The sequence below is a fragment of the Tursiops truncatus genome, chromosome 19, assembly GCF_011762595.2.
Source record: "Tursiops truncatus isolate mTurTru1 chromosome 19, mTurTru1.mat.Y, whole genome shotgun sequence".
NCBI lineage: Eukaryota > Metazoa > Chordata > Mammalia > Artiodactyla > Delphinidae > Tursiops > Tursiops truncatus.
The window spans coordinates 1,411,396-1,426,386 of record NC_047052.1 but is presented as its reverse complement, the minus strand read 5'-3'; the positions used below and the strand labels follow the sequence as shown (position 1 = coordinate 1,426,386).

Genomic DNA, 14,991 nt, shown 5'->3' with positions numbered 1-14,991 from the left:
CAGCGGGGCAGGCCCACCAGGGGACCAAGGAGGGATGTGCCCCCCGCACCCGAGAGGGTGCAGAGACCTGCAGCCACAGCCCCGAGGACCAGGCCCCAGTTCACGGGTGGGATCCTGGGGCTCAGAGGATGTGGTCTGCTCTGGGGGGGCACCTCCCCAGAGCACCAGGTCGTGCAAGGGTCCCGGGGCACCCCGCGTGCTCCCCGACTGCTCGGATCCCCTTTCTGGGCACTCTTCTCTTTCTCTGAAGGGTGTTGGGTCTCAGAGACAAGACGGGTGAAGTCATGCCCGGGGGTTGTTGGAGGACAAAGCCAGTGACTCAGCCGCACGAGAGAAGGGGTGCTTCCAGACGGGGCAGGGACAGCCCATCAGCAGGGCGGGTCCCCTCGCTCCACTGCAACCGGAAGCAGGCCTTGGCCTGAGGTGTCCCGCAGGGACCGAGGAGACACAGTGGCCCCTAGAGCAAGTGGTCTCTCCCCACCCTACCCCGAATCCTTGACCCTGGCCCTTCTGAGCATCCGCGTTGGGGGACAGCAAGAGTTCTGTCCTGCGTGGACAGAAGGGCCCACTCTGCCCTCTGTCCCTCTGCGGGGAAGGCTCACATCACCTGGACTAGGCCCCCTGCCCCCAACCTTCCTGGAGTGACCACCTCCCAGAAACCCACCAGAAACGCACCGCAGAAGCCCCGATACCCGCAGCTCGAGAGCTGGCGTGGCAGGGCGACAGATGGGGGCCAAGTGCTGGACGGTGCAGGTGAGTGAGAGCTTGGAGACCGAGGGAGGCCAGGGAGGAGGCCCACCTGTGGGGCCTCAAGGAGGCAGGGGGCTGATGGGCGGGACGAGGTTGGTGGCCTCCGGCCCGTGCAGAAGACAGGTGAGCACAGGAGGCCCAGGAGGAGGAACCGTTTGGGGCGACAGCCGTGGGGCTTGAAGCGGGGTCTGCGGCCCGTCAGCAGGCAGTGGGGAGGCTGGAACGGGGCGACTGGAGCTCGTGCCGGAGTTCCAAGCAGGGAGAGGGAGGGGCCCGTGGAGCGCCCCCATCCGCCCTCCCTGGGCGGCCAAGGGACCACCAGGCCGTGCCGTCCAGTGAGCCGGTCCCAGTGCGGCTGAACCAGCACCGGGGGAAGGCCTCAGCCGGGCACGGGCCCCGCCGCAGGGCCTGAGCTCTGGGGGCAGGCGGCATCGACGCCGGGGTCGTCTTTGAAGGGAGGCTCCCTGGGAACTGGGGGGGGGGGGGCAGGCCACGCCTTCCTCATGAGCCCCTCCCCCCCGGGGGGCCCGGCCCCCAGGGGCCTCTGGTCCTCCCAGCACCAGGTCCCGGACCCGCAGCTCCCCCTGCCGCGGGGATGTCACCTCACTCATCACAGAAGACAGGGATTTAGGGACGGCAAAGCTCACCCACTGCGGAGTTTTGGAGAAAACGTGGTCCCTCGCACTGACAAAGCGCCACCAGGGAAGCCCCAGGGAAGGGTTTTTATAGACAGTGTGAGGGAGGGCGGTGGGGGTGTGGTCAGCTCGCGGACATCCTTCTGACTGGTTGCTGGTGAGGTCATCAGGAGGCAACGTCATCAACTTTCTGGTTCCAGCGGGTCTGTGGTCTGCGTGCTGGTGGGCAGCAGACAGTTAACTTCTTCCACCTGATGGCGTTTCAGTATCACTCAAGGACGTGGCTCAGGATGTCATCTGTGTCCCTTGAGGAGGAACTGAAGGTCCTCGACTTTGTTTAATGGCTAAACGGTTATTATTTTGTCTTGCTTCACTGCTTTCCTTTCCTTTCGCTCTTTGGAACTGGGGTGAGGCCTGGGAAGCCGCAGTTTTTTTAATAAACAAGAGGCAGGGGACACGGGGAGGGGGTTCCTGGAAAGGCCCTGCAGGGTCCTGCTCAGCTGTACGGCGGGTGCGAGGGGGTGTCTCCTGGAGGCTTAACTGGCATCTTCCTTAATGAGGTTGAGGGCCCTTCTGTGTGTTTACCTACTATTCATATGTCTTCTTTGGCAAAATAGCTATTCAGGTCTCTTAAAAATAAACTTTTTATTTTGGAAGAGTTTTACATTTATAGAAGGGTTGCAATGGTAGTACAGGGTTTCTGCGTCCCCTCTCTCCGTCCCTGTCATTAACACCTCATGTCACCACGGCACGTGCATCAAAACGCAGACAACAGCCCCAGGGCCTTCACTGGGAACGAGGGCCAGACTTCACTCGGATCTCAGTAGGTTTCCACTGCCGTCTTCCTTCCTGCTCCGGGATCCCCTACAGGGTACACGTGGCCTCCTTAGCCCACTCTGGGCTGGGACGGTAGCTCAGACTTGCCTCGTGTTTAATGCCTGTGAGGGTTTTGCGGGGTGCGGGTGCTGGGTTCTGTAGAATGCCCCGCAACTGCAGTTTGTCCGACGTTTTTCTCGTGGTTAGAGATGATGGGTTGAGGGGAAAGGACACACAGAGGGAGCGTGCTCCGTCACGTGCTGTGGGGGACACGCCGTCACCGTGACCCGTCGCTGCTGACGCTGACCCTGATCTCCTGGCTGAGGTCGTGTTTACCAGCTTTCTCTGCCCGTCACTGGCTCTATTTTAGAAGCAAGTCACTAAATCCAGGCCACCCTCAATTTTTAGGAGGGAAAGGAGGAATTAAACTCTGCCTCCTAGAGGGGCGGCATCTGCATGAGTTATTTGGAATTTCTGGTGTAGATTTGTCTCTTCTTTCCTATGTGTTTATGCGTTCGGCCATTTAACTATCTCAGTCTGGACTCACCCATGTGTACTTCCTGCCTTGGGCCCTAACCCCGTGTCACTGGTTTCGTTTCTCAGATGTTCCAGCTTCACTGTCAGCCCTTTCCGGGTGGCACCGGTGTCCCTTTGACCCCCCTCCTTTCGTTTCTTGGGCACGTCCTCGCTTTCTGGCTCTATAAGACGCGGTATAATGTGCTCATATATATTCCGCAGTCCTACCCTAGAATCAGCTGTTTCTCCTAGAAGCCCTGGTTCCTGTTGGAGAATGGTGGTAGAAACCAAGATCTGGGCCCCAGGTGTGCTCGGTGCTACTGGGATGTCACTGTTACTAGGCCTCCTGAGCGGGCAGAGCCAGGGAACGTGTACGTGTGGGTGTGAGTGTGCACTACCTGTGTGTGCTCACAGACCTGGAATGGTTTCTCTGTCCCTCTGTATCTGTATTAAGCTGCACACGCGTTTGTGCTGAGATCTCTGAGTAACCCAGCGCCACGTGGACCATGCCAGCCTTCCTCCCTGCTTATCTGCAGCGAGACGCATGGCCCCTCCTTCCAGCGTCAGTTTACTTATTTGTCAGACCCCCGTGTCCACGTAAAACAGTTTGAAGACTAACCTGTCTTCCCATGAGAAGCAGCTCTACCAACTCCAGCCTTGATATGCAGTGGGCCCTTTGTCTTAGCACTAGCACCCAGCCTTTAGTGTCCACTTTCCAGAGTTACTTAGGTCAGCGCCTTTCTTCCCCCCTCCCCTCGGTGAGGTTGTGTTCACGTTTGTAAAACAACTGGATTCTCTGATCACAGTCTGCATCCCATCCTGGGATCTCCTGCCATCCTAGGAGTTTTAATTTGCATACATTAAAGTTCGCTCTTTGTGGCATCAAGTTCTCTGGGTCGTAAATACTTGGAGTCATGTAAACGTCACCCCAGTACCATTGCATCCCCCTAAACGTCCTCCAGTGCCTGTCTTCTGTAATCGACCACTGTCCCCTCCCACAGCCGCGGGCGATCCCTGATCCGAAACGTCCTCCAGTGCCTGTCTTCTGTAATCGACCACTGTCCCCTCCCACAGCCCCGGGCGATCCCTGATCCTAAACGTCCTCCAGTGCGTGTCTTCTGTAATTGACCACTGTCCCCTCCCACAGCCGCGGGCGATCCCTGATCCTAAACGTCCTCCAGTGCGTGTCTTCTGTAATCGACCACTGTCCCCCTCCCACAGCCGCGGGCGATCCCTGATCTGGCAGATTCCATCCTGGTAGCTTTGCCTTTTCCAGATGTCATAGGAATGGAATCATAGAGTGTGTAGCCTTGGGGGTCCGTTAGCTGAATGCATTTAAGATGCATCCGTGTTTCTTAACTCAGTAGCTTGCTCCTTCTCATCACCAGGTATGATTTTGCCGTGTGGACGTACCAAGCTTGTTTCTCTATAAACTGTTGAAGGACGTCTCGGTTACTTCTAGTTTGGGGTGATTATGCATAAAGTTTGCTGTAAACATTCACATACAGGTTTTTGTGTTTTCAGTTCATTGGATGAAATCCCTGGTAGCACAGTTGCTGGGGCGTATGGTGTGTCTGTGTTTAGCTTTGTAAGAAGCTGCCTGACGGTCCTCCACAGTGGCTGCACCGTTCTGCATCTCCACCGGGGACGAGCGAGGGTTCCTGTGGCTGCGCATCCTCGCCAGCCTTTGGTGGCGTTGGTTTCTTGGATATCAACCATTGTGATCGGTGTATAGGGATCTCCGTGTGTCAGTTTGCATTTCCCTGCGGACAGTTGATGTTGAGCGTCTCTTCATATGCCTACTTGCCATCTGTATATCTTCGTTGGTAAAGTGTCTGTGCAGCTCTTTTTTAATTGGCTTGTTTTTGTTGCTGTTGCGTTTTTAGAGTTCTTTATATATTCTAGAAATAAGTCCATATTTAGAAATATGATTCACAGACACTTTCTCTTGGTCTGTGACTTGTCTTTTCATTCTCTTAGGAGTGTCTTTCACAGAGCAAATTTTTAAAATTTTGATAAAATCCAGTAGATTAATTTTTTTTCTTTCACGGATTACGTGTTTGGTGTCTTATACAGAAACTCATTGACGACCTCAAGTTTAAGCAGATTTTTCTCCCTCGTTTCCTACTTTCTTCCTTGTTTTCTAAGTCTATAATGCGAAGTTTCTAGTTCACATTATCGCTTTAGATATATGACCCATTTTGAATTGCCTTTGCGTCTTTGACAAAAATCAGTTGACTGTGTGTTATACGACTCTGTTTGTGAGCTCTCGTCTGCTCCATTGATCTCCGTATCTGCCCTTTGGCCAACAGCTCACTGTCTGAATGAAACAGTGCAGAGCTCAGAGCAACTTGCATCTCTTCTCTTAGGACTGGGAGCCACTTCTGGGAATCAGCTGCTCATATCCTTTACCCCTCCTCCACCCGTGGTGGTTTTCTTATTGATTCTGGGTGCTGTTTATATATGAAGGGAATGTCTGTTATCTTTAGATTTGGATAAATTCAGCAGCCGTCGATGAGGCTCCGTGCCCTCCACCGTAACATCACGGTGACTCAGCGTCAGCCGTGTATCCATCCAGCAGGCACAGGACGGGCAGATGGGCAAGGTCTCACTTGGCAAAGATCACAGAGGGTTTGCTGACCTGTTCCCTCCACTAAAAAGCTTTCAGACATAGAGTGACATTTATCAAAGCTGGTAGAGAACACCAAATGTGAATGCCACTGCCCTGGGGCTGCCACTGGGAAACGGTGACCGTGACTGTGTCTGCCCTCTGCATCCGGCGCCAACAGCAGACCCGAGAGTGCGAGTCAGGTGGAGAAGTGGGGGAAATACTGCCGCTGCTCCCAGGCCAGCTGCGGTGTTGGGCCGGTGCCGAGGAGGACCAGGGAGCGCAGGAAGCAGAGCCCTTGGGCAGTGACTCTTGGAGGTGTCTGTCGGGTGATGGCAGCATGACAGGTGTGTTTTCTCAGACTCAGTGGTGTCGGGAGAGATGTGACACTCTTCACACGGATGCTGTTCAAAGCCAGCTCAATAACTTGGCGGCGGGGCTTCCCCAGAGCAGTTCTGCCCCGCCCTGGTTCCCATGGCACCCTGAGGCCCTGGACCTTGTCCTGCTGGAGGGCAGCCACACCAGCTTGGGGGGCGGGAGCCTCAGACCCTCCAGGCTAATTAGAGAAAGCAGCAGGGCAGCGAGGTGGCGGCGACAGATCATTGTCTTGCTAATTTTTTTTAACCAGCTTGACCACTGGGTCCCAGGCCGGCTCAGCACCTTGTTGTCCAGGACTGACATGCTTGCCCGCGGGCCCTGTTCCTGGCCGCCGGGGTTCCAAGCCCTTCAGCCCCAGACAGAAAGGGAGGCCCTGGGCAGGGGTGGCTGGGACACGCGGTGGGGGAGGCCTGGCGGGTTCCGGGCAGTAGCAGGTCGTGGGGACTCCTAGGGAGTGGGTCCCCGGGGGGGTCTCGGAAGGAGGGCGTGCGCTGCCCCGGGGAGGGGCAGTACCGGCCCAACCCACCGTCCAGAAGTGGGCTCCGTGCGTCGCTCCTCCGCTGCCTGAGATGAACTTCCCGAGTCTGGTCTGGGGTCCCCGACCTCCGTGAGCTCAGCCTGAGCTCCAGCAAAGGGCACCCCCACCCCGCTCGGCTGTGTCGTGAGGCTGGACGGGCCCTGGTGGTGCTTCTCGGCTCGTTTTCCGTCGTGACTCTTTGAAGGGCGGCCGCTTGTTGGCCCTGGTGTGTTTATCGTGCTCCCCCAGGCACGGGGGCGCCGTGAGGCTCCCAGGCCCGGGGGGTCCTGCTGGCCCGGCCAGGTTTGGCGAGGGTCCCCAGGCATGAGTGGTTCTGAGTTTTATTCATTCCCGGGCCCCAAGCCCTCCTGGGGCCCCGCCTCGGAGTCTGCCCGGCCCACTTCAAGCCCGTGGGAGTGTCTGTGCTAGGGACCGAGCTGCAGGGACCTAGGGGGATGGATGTCACCCCGAGGAGCCAGTCTCCTCCATCTCCCCGAGTTCGAACTGCGGTGCCTTCTTTTTTCTTTATTTCCCAATTCTCATCCTTTTTTTTTTGTCTTTTTTTGACATCTTGTTATGAAATTTTGCAGACGTACAGACCACGAAAGAACTGTACATCGGACACCCCTGTGCCCACTGCCCCATTCTCCCATCACCACCGGCCGCGTGTGCTTTATTACGTGTGTCCGTCTCCACGTTGCTCTGTCCGTCCTACTTTGGGGTGCATTTTTAAGTCATTTCCTGTGCACTTATTCTTTGGCATCGTACATTAAGGAAGAGCTGTCCCATCCCCACTCCCATCTGTTTATGTTTCCAGGATGGACCGTGGGTCACCGTGCAGTGCCTGCGTTCACGGCCGTGCTCGCTCCCTGACCCGTCACACTGACCCACACACACAGCAGACACCCGCCCACCCTCCGCCCTCCCTGCCGGCCCTGGAGGCCACGCCTCTTGTCGACAGAATGTCCTCCAGAAGCCAAGATCGAGGGTCTGGGAAGGCTCCGTCCTGGACGGCTTGTAGACCATCACCACCTGTTAGAGGCTCCTTTCCTTGTTGGGAGGTAAATTGAACACACGGTGAAATGCCAAATCTTCGCAGTCCTATCCGAAGTCCTGACAAATGCATACTACACCTGGATAACAGGTGATACGGGCCATCGCTCTAGAACAGTCTTCCGGTCCCCCCACGAGACAGAGGGCGCCACTCCCGGAGGAGCCTGCTGGGGCCCCGCCCCGTCAGCCCCAGTACCCCATCGCCTCCACCAGGCAAAGGCGAGGGGCTGAGCAGACACCCCTTCTTTGTTTGCCAGCACACAGGCCCAGCCACACCAGCCAGCGCCCTTGAGGGCAGGCGGACGCAGACCACAGTCAGCCCGAGCCTCTGACTCTGGGGCGGCTCTGGGGCGGGGTCCTGTTTCCAGCAAGCACCTGAGAGACTGCTGCTACTTCTGGTGCCGAGGCCCCGCTTTGAGAACCACGGCTCCAGGCAGACCCCTGCTCAGGGGGGCCCGGGGCCCTGGTGAGGGGAGAGCCCACCCTCCAAGCCCACGTGGCAGAGGGAAGGGACGGGCAGTGGCACTGTGTCCCCAGCCAAAGGCCCCCCGCCCTCAGGGTCCCCACCCTCGGGTGCTGCCTGACGACGCGCCCCTCCAAGCATCATCCCAAGAGCGCGGAGGAGCTGGCTCAGACGCAGTCCTGGCTGGGCCCCTGGGGAGCTCGCTTCGCCAGGTCGGGCAGGGACCCGGGCATCTGAGTGTGAAGGGTTCCCTGCCCACTGGGTCCTAGTGTGCCCGACGGAGGGAGGAGGGTCCCCGACACGCCTGCTTCCTGAGCTCAGCCCCTGCCCTGGGGCCCCGTCTGGAGCCTGGGAGGTCAGCCCCCAGGTCTGTTTTCAGTACCTCGCCTGCTTTCCGGGGGCCACCCCTCTGCCAGGCTTGGTGCCCGGCTGCTGAGGGACATGGGGAGCCGGCCGCCACAAGCCTGGGTCACAGCCTCGTCTGCCCCCAGTGACCCGGAGGCCGCAAGCTGGAGCCGGGACCAGAGGCAGGTGGGCGGCCAGGGCCCCGCTGAGCGCAAGCCGCCACCAGCTGGTGCGGGTCCCCACCGTGACATGTGTGGACATGTGTGCAGGGGTGGACACGTGCTGGTGCACACATGTGTTGCACGTGTGTGCGTGCTCATTTATGTACACACGTGCCCTGTGTATGCGTTCGTCTCTGAGTAACTCTCCCCAGCGCGGGTGTCACGGGAGGGTCTGCAGGGCTGCCCTCCGTCGTTTTGGGTGAGACTTGGGGGAGCCTCCCCACAGGTCGGGCGACCGAGACGGAACATGCTGGGTGGCCCCGGCACCCCCGCCCGCTGCGCGTGCCCTCGGCAAGGCGTTTACTCTGGGTCTCAGCCTCAACCTGCGCCCTGGGGACCCTCATCGTGGGTGCCGTGGAGGAGGCTGAGCTGACTAGCTAGCTGACACTAGCTGCTGCTTCCCTCGCCGAGGCCGCGTGGGGGCTGCGGACGTGCGGCCAGCGCTCCGCTTCCCAAGGTGAAGCGTGGGTCTCTGCTTCTCTGATGATCGGCCCACGGGGCCAGAGCCCTCGGGCCAGGCTTCCCGGGGCTGCATCCCGCGGGGCTGGCCCCCTCCGCTTTTCAAATCCTGCGTCTCCTTGGGCCTCACTCCTTCACGTGACGTGTTTCTCTGCTCAGTTTACACCTGAGAAGGTGGGGGTCGCGGTGAACCTGGAGCAGGTACTGACTCGGCCCAGGTGTCGCTGGGAGAGGGCTGCGGGCGAGGATCCCGCTGCCCCGGAAATCCAGCCCCTCCCCAACCCCCCCACCATCCACAGGCCTGTGTCTTCCTCTGATTGTTGCCCCTCGGCCCCCTCTGGATCTTGGGGCACGGAGGTCCGTGGCTGTGCATCTGTGGCCTCTGGCTGCCTTGGGCGTGCGCTGCAGAAGGCTGAGCTGAGGGGAGGTTACGGTGCCCCTCTTGCTTGGGACCTGTGAGCAGGGTGGGGAGGGGTGGCCCCGGGGGAAGCAAGGGAGGAGGTGCCGCGGTGCTGCTGGTGTGTCTCTGGCTGGGACCCGTCCGTGGCTGGGACCCAGGGGGAGTGGCAGGTCAGTGGGCAGGTCCCTGGGAGGGAAGGATCTGGTCCTCTGACGGCCGCAGGAGAAAGGGGAGGCAGACATCTGCGCAGAGCCTCCGCTTTCGTTCCTGCTGGCTGGGTGGGTCCCGTGGTGCGGTGGGACCCCTGCACGTCCACCAGGGCTGTCAAGGGAGCAGACTCCAAGCCCAGGGGGTGGCTTTTCTCCGAAATCCTAAATCCCAGGTGACTGGGTGCGGGGGGGGGAGCCGCGAGGCAGAGCAGGGGAGGGAGGCAGGCAGCGGTGAGGGCGCTCAGGTGTGTCCCCTCCCTGCCCCTCCTGACCACATGTCTGAGCCACCTTTCTGAGGACAGATGCGTCCTGTCATCGGGACAGACAGCCTCGGAACACGGCTGATGCTCAGAGCCTAGGACGCTGCCCACGGCCCTGAAGCAGTGTGCTGATGCCTTGGTGAGGCCGCCAGGAGAGCCACCTCCCAGGGAGCCCGACCGTGAGCATCCTCTGCCTGGAGCGTGAACAGAAAGTGGGAACGGCCGAGGGCGCGGGCCGGGCGTGCCGGCCGCTTTCACCGGGCCTGTGCATCGCGACAGCCCCTCCGCGGTCTCACGCTCCCGGGGGCTCCAGATGGCCGTTATCCCGTCCGCCTGCAGCAGGTGAAACAAAACACTTATCACTACCTGACGTTCCTCCAGCTGCACCCAGATTCCAGATTCCAGAGCAACCACGCTCACTTCAGGGAGAATGTCCGGCTGTTCTTCTCTGCTTGTTACTTTCCCCTTGGCTCGTACCTTTTCTTCTTCTTGTTCCTTTACAGGAAGGAAAGTCTGGCTCCCAGGCGGCCCGTGCCGACGGGAAGGCCCCCATTTCGTGGCTAACTGCTCAGTCCTCTGGCTTTGAGGTCGCACCCTTTGCTTGAGGCTTCACCCCTTAGTTCATTCATTTATTCTGGTTTTCGCTCAGGAGCATAGAGACCGTTCAGGTGTGGTCCCCTGTGCAGGGCTGGCCGCCGCTCTGGGATCGTAGAATCTGTTTCATCACTTACTCAATTTGTGGTTTAGGGAGAGGGACTCTACCTGTCTGGGCCGCAGGGTCCTCATCTGTAGGATGGGGTAACATGAGAACCTGCTTCGTGGGGTTGTTGGGAGGAGTCATGGAAGGTTCTAGTCCAGGGCTGGCTTCCCGCAGGGCTCAGCCACTGTCATCTTTGTCTCCGTTAATAACAGACTCTGCAGCAGCCTTGACAGAGCACATGGGAATTGGAGGACAGGCATGGCTCCTCGGCACCAGGGTGGGACGGGCAAGGGGCTCAGACAGCTTCACAGGCTGTGGAAGGTGAGTTCACGGGGACGCAGGTCCAGCGGGACCAGCACAGGCAGAGGTGCAGGGCGTGGGTGCTCCCAGCACCTGGAGAGGGGTGCGCGTTCACGGCGAGGGGGGCTTGTGCAGCAGGTGGAAGGGAGGCCCCCGGTGCGGCAGTTGGCGATGCTTGGTTGGGCAGGGAATGGGGGACAGCAGTGTCAGGATCTAGACAGGCCAGGGGCTGCTGATCATGGATGGACGATGGATGGACGGACAGATGGATGGATCGGCGTGATGACGGGAGGGAATGACCTTCAGAGGGAGAGCTGTGCCTCCTTTTTTTTTTAACAGAATTTCTCAGGACATGCTCAGTAAAGGACTTTTATGCAAACCTCCTACCAACCAACAAGGAAAAGACAAACAACCCAACAGAAAAATGGGCCAAAGCCTTAAAAAGTCCTTTCTCCACCCACAGCCATCTCCTCCACTCCCGGGGGCTGGAGGGGTGGGGACACTCGTGTATGTTCACAAAGGACGTGCCCTGGCACCTTGTCAGAGCGCTGTTCGTCCTAGCCCGGGCTGGAAACTACCTCCATGCCGATCGGAATGGAATGGGTAGATAAATTGTACTCACACAGTAGAATTTACACAAAAATGTGGACCAATCTTGCACATGAAAAGATGCTCACCATCACTAATCATTAGGAAAATGCAAATCAAACCCAGGAGGTGAGCACCTCACACCCATCAGGATGGCTCCCCTAAAAAACGGAAAATGAGTGTTGGCGAGTATGTGCAGAAATGGGAAGCCTGGGGCTCTGCTGGCAGGAATGCAAAGTGGGGCAGCCACTGTGGAAAGCAGCATGGCAGCGCCTCGAAAAGTTAAAAGCATGATTGGCACGTGATCCAGCGATTCTATTTCAGGTATATGTCCCCAAAAGAATTGAAAGCAGGGCCTCGGAGATATTTGTACACCGGTGTTCACAGCGGCGTTATTTACAGCAGCCAAGAGGTGGACGCAGCACAGATACCCGCTGATGGACGATGGATTGACAAAGCGTGGTCCATCCGCACAGTGGAATAGCTTTCAGCCGTAAAAAGGAAGGAAACCCTGACACCTGCTACCACATGGACGAACCTTGAGGACACTGTGCTCAGTGAAACGAGCCAGTCACAAAGGCTAGATACTGTAGGATGGCACTGCTGTGAGGTCCCCAGAGGAGTCACCGTCCTAGAGACAGAAAGTAGGACGGTGGGTGCCAGGGCTGGAGGAGGGGGCTGGGGAGTGAGGATCTGATGGGGACACTGTTGGTTTTACAAGATGGAAAGAGCTACGGGGACAGATGACGGTGCTGGTGGCCCAGCACTGTGAATGTGCTGAACACCACTGACCCGTGCACTTAACCATGGTTGGGACAGTGAAACTTATGCCACGTGTATTTTACTGCAATTATAAATAAAAATATGATGAATCTCGTAGCGTCGAATGAAAGAAGCCACACGCGGCGACTACCGACGAAGTGGCCCAGCTGACCGAGCCCCTCGGCCACGGGAGGAAGCCCCATGGCTGGGCTGGGCCGGGCCCCAGGGCAGGGGGGCCACGCTCTGCTTCCCGATGGGGCTCTGGTGTGTGCAGGGTATGGCAGTGCCGTGAGCTCTGTGCCTATGTGTGTCTCCTATACCTGGGGAAAGCTTTAATAAGAAGAAGGGGCTGTCTTAGAATAAAGGGCTGTGGCTTCTGGGAGGCTCGCCGTGTTGTCCTTAGTCTTCCCTCGTCTCCTTGGGTCTCGAGAACACCCTCGTGGCCCCGCGTGGTCCACAGACCCGTGCTGGAGAAAGCAGGCTTAAGGGGTCCCACCAGCCGCCTTGCAAAGGGCAGGGCTGTTTTACAAACACTCACACACACACACACACACACACACACACGCGCGCGCACCAACATTCTCCAATTTAAAGATTAAAAGGAACAAACACGCCTTAAACAATGAGTATGGGGGGGGGCGGTCTCTGGAAGCCCGTTGTTCCCGCCTGAACATCTGTGGGCTGGAGAGATGAGACCCAGATGTTCCCACGGGCCACGGCGACCTGGAAACTATTAATTAACCCTTGAAGGAGATGGGTGCCTGTGGTGTATTTGGCCTCTGAAGGTAGTTATTTTTCATGTTTGCTGACAGTCCAAACGATTCTAGATAAACCGGAGAGTGTAGGGAACGGGCGAGCCCCTGGAGAGGGGAACCCCGCCGGCTCTGCAAGAGCGCAGCTGCGACGGGCAGGCGCAAACCACCGAGTGCAGGACAGGAGAACTCCGCCTTTCAGGGAGCACTTCAGATTCGTGAGAGTTAGTTTGGATGGTGGGTGCCGGTGAAGGCGCAGAGAATCCCACCCGTCCCCTGGAACACCCACGGAGCCTCATTCCTGCCACAGGCGTTCCCGGCGTGGCTGGCAGCTGGGGCGGGGGGACACCTCCAGCGCCTCTCACGCTAAGAGCATCTCACGTCCTCAGTTTCTCTCCGTCTCTGTGACAGTCCTGAGGGAGCACACGTCTTTATGTTCGTGTCCTAAATGGACCCACTGAGGCACCAAAAGACAGGGCACGTGGCGGGCTGGGCGCCCTCAGAAGTCAGCCCAGAGGCTGGGACGGAACCCCATTTCTTGTCTCCGAATTCAGTGCAGTTTCTAAAGAGGTGTTTGTTAACACGTTTTGATTCCTTCCTTCCCCCAAACCTCCTGGGACTGTGGATGGGAACAGGAGGGTCCTGGCTGGTGTCCAGGGCCTTGCCACCCTCACCGTGGATGAAGAAGGACAAATGCATTAGCAGTCAGAAGGGCAGCTGAGAGGCGGGGAGGGGGACAGTGGGGGCAGGGCCCCCCCAGACCACGAGCTGCTGGCTGAAAGGGCCACAGGGAGACACCGAGTCCTGGAGGATGAGGGCCGGAGGGGCTGGAGGAAGCAGAAACCGAGACCACGGAGGGGGGTCCCACCAGGACAGTGGCACCCCACCCCCTCCGCTCCCCCCGACCGTGAGGACAGCGTGGGAGGGGGGCCGTCTGGTGGGTCCCTGCCCACCCCACCCCCGTGCCCAGGGATCTGAGCTGGGCGCCGGCTGGGGCTGCTGCTTGAGTGTCCCGTTTACACACTCGTGTGTCATTCACAGAGTCGGCCGGTGGCCCAGAGAGAAGAGCGGTGAGGAGGGGCAGCAGCGGGCAGACCAGCCCGTCCCTCGAGCGGAAGTGTCGGCCCGTGCCCGGGGCTCACGAGGTAAGAGAAGCTTCCTCTTCTCTTCACTTTGATTTGGTGCTACTTCCTGCCTTATTTCACTTATTCTTTACTGTCACCAGTTGTGCTGTGCACGGTCAGTGCTGAGCCGGTGTCAGCGTGCAGGTCGGTTGTGTCCGTGCTGGTAGGTGGTCAGTGCTGAGCCGGTGTCAGCGTGCAGGTCGCTTGTGTCCGTGCTGGTAGGTGGTCAGTGCTGAGCTGGTGTCTGTACACGGGTCAGTGTGTCACAGGTCTTGGTACATGGCCAGCGTTGAGCTGATGTCGGTGCACGGTTTGGGGTGGTTGTGGACAAAGGGATGTGATCCAGGCACTTGGGTGGCTCTCACAGTGGACCAGGGGCAGGAGGCTTGTCTCCAGCTGGTCCGAGGTGTTTGCCGGGAGTGGCTCAGAGGGCAGTGCTAGCTCCACGGGAGGGCGGGCGGTTGTGCTGGGTGAGCTCTGTGTGCTGTGCCTCTGGGTCTGCCCTTCACCCTGTGCTCCAGGAGGAAAAGCGGGGGCCATAGCTGGAGCTGGGCTGGGCGCTGTGCTGAGAAGCCCCCCGGGCCATCCCGGGGCCTGGCGGGGGAGCCCCTGGCGGCCATGGAGAGGAGGGCGCAGGTGGGGTATGCTTCCATCAATACTGTACCCTGGCCCTCGGGCCCGCCTTCCAGTGCCCCTTGGGAAGGAATGACCTTCTGACGTCCACGCTGCTGAGGCTGCCGCAGGGCCATCTGGAGCCCACGTGGGCGGGGTGTGGGTAGGAGGCACGTAATGTGGCTAGGTGCGCAGAGCCCACAGCCTGCCCTCCCCGACGTGGCGACGCTCCCGCCGAGGCGCTGGTCTGTGTGCTGGCCTCCGTGACCGCCCGCAGGCCGCGCAGAGTGTGAGCAAGGACCTGACCGTAAATGTGTAAGGTGGCCCTGCCCACGGCGGTCATCCCTGTTCCGGGAAGCAGCCCATCTCTCCCTCCCGGTGGGATGCGTGCAGCTGTTCGCTGTCTACAAAACCTGCCCTTGGAAAGCGGCTTCGCGGGCTCGTTTCAGATAAGGTTTGCAGGGAGGGGAGGGGTCCTCCCTGCGAGCACACCCTCCTGGCAGCCTCGAGCAGGGCTGCTCCC

General features: G+C 59.1%; 1 long non-coding RNA gene across 1 annotated transcript; it reads left to right on the top strand.

The window, feature by feature from the left end:
• The first annotated feature begins 342 nt into the window (after window positions 1-342).
• Window positions 343-14,632, top strand: LOC141277174 (uncharacterized). The gene is made up of 3 exons (XR_012328100.1): window positions 343-753; window positions 7,038-7,281; window positions 13,774-14,632. It is a non-coding gene; the product is annotated as an uncharacterized lncRNA (long non-coding RNA).
• Window positions 14,633-14,991: the final 359 nt, after the last annotated feature.